The following is a 902-nucleotide window of genomic DNA, read 5'->3' as shown; positions in this document are numbered from 1 at the left end:
GATATGCAGCCGCGCGAGCTGCCGAGCTTCCTCAGCACGCTCTGCAAATTCCTCGGCGTCAGTTGTCAATTGGTCAGCGTCTTGACACGGCAGCATAGCGTCCAGCATCGTCTGGACTTCGCGACCGTAGAGAAGGCGAAAGGGCGTGAAGCGCGTCGTCTCTTGCACGGCGGTGTTATACGCGAAGGTCACGTAAGGCAAGATCCGATCCCATGTTTTGTGTTGAACGTCGATGTACATTGCGAGCATGTCTGTGACAGTCTTATTCAGTCGCTCGGTAAGTCCGTTGGTCTGCGGATGGTACGCGGTCGTCTTGCGATGCCTGGTGTTGCTTAATTCAAAAACTTCGTCCATAAGCTGCGCTGTGAAAGCTGTCCCTCTGTCGGTTATTACAGTGGAGGGAGCACCGTGACGCAAGACGATGTGGCGCATGAGGAACTGCGCTACCTCTGAGGCCGTGGCTCGTGGGATCGCCTGCGTCTCAGCATAGCGTGTTAAATAATCAGTCGCGACGATCACCCATTTGTTACCGTCGGCCGAGAGAGGAAACGGTCCAAGAATGTCCATGCCGACTTGGTCGAAAGGCGTGTGAGGTGCTTCAATTGGCTGAAGTAAGCCAGCCGGTTTAACGGATGGTGTCTTGCGGCGCTGGCATTCACGGCAGCCTTTAACGTACTGTTTGACGCTTGCTGAAAGCCCGGGCCAATAGTACATTTCACTTACTCTAGCGAGTGTTCGTGAAAAGCCTAAATGACCAGATGTCGGTTCGTCATGGCAAGCGAGGAGGATGTCGTCGCGCATGTCCCTTGGAACCACCAGGAGGTAAGCACGGCTGGTCGAACGAGCATTCTTCTTATAAAGCACGTTGTCTCGCAGACAGAAGGACGTCAGCGAGCGGGACA

Source organism: Dermacentor silvarum, chromosome 3 (genome assembly GCF_013339745.2).
Source record: "Dermacentor silvarum isolate Dsil-2018 chromosome 3, BIME_Dsil_1.4, whole genome shotgun sequence".
Taxonomy (NCBI): Eukaryota; Metazoa; Arthropoda; class Arachnida; order Ixodida; family Ixodidae; genus Dermacentor; species Dermacentor silvarum.
The sequence above is the reverse complement of the archived record's forward strand: the minus strand, read 5'-3'. Positions refer to the sequence as shown.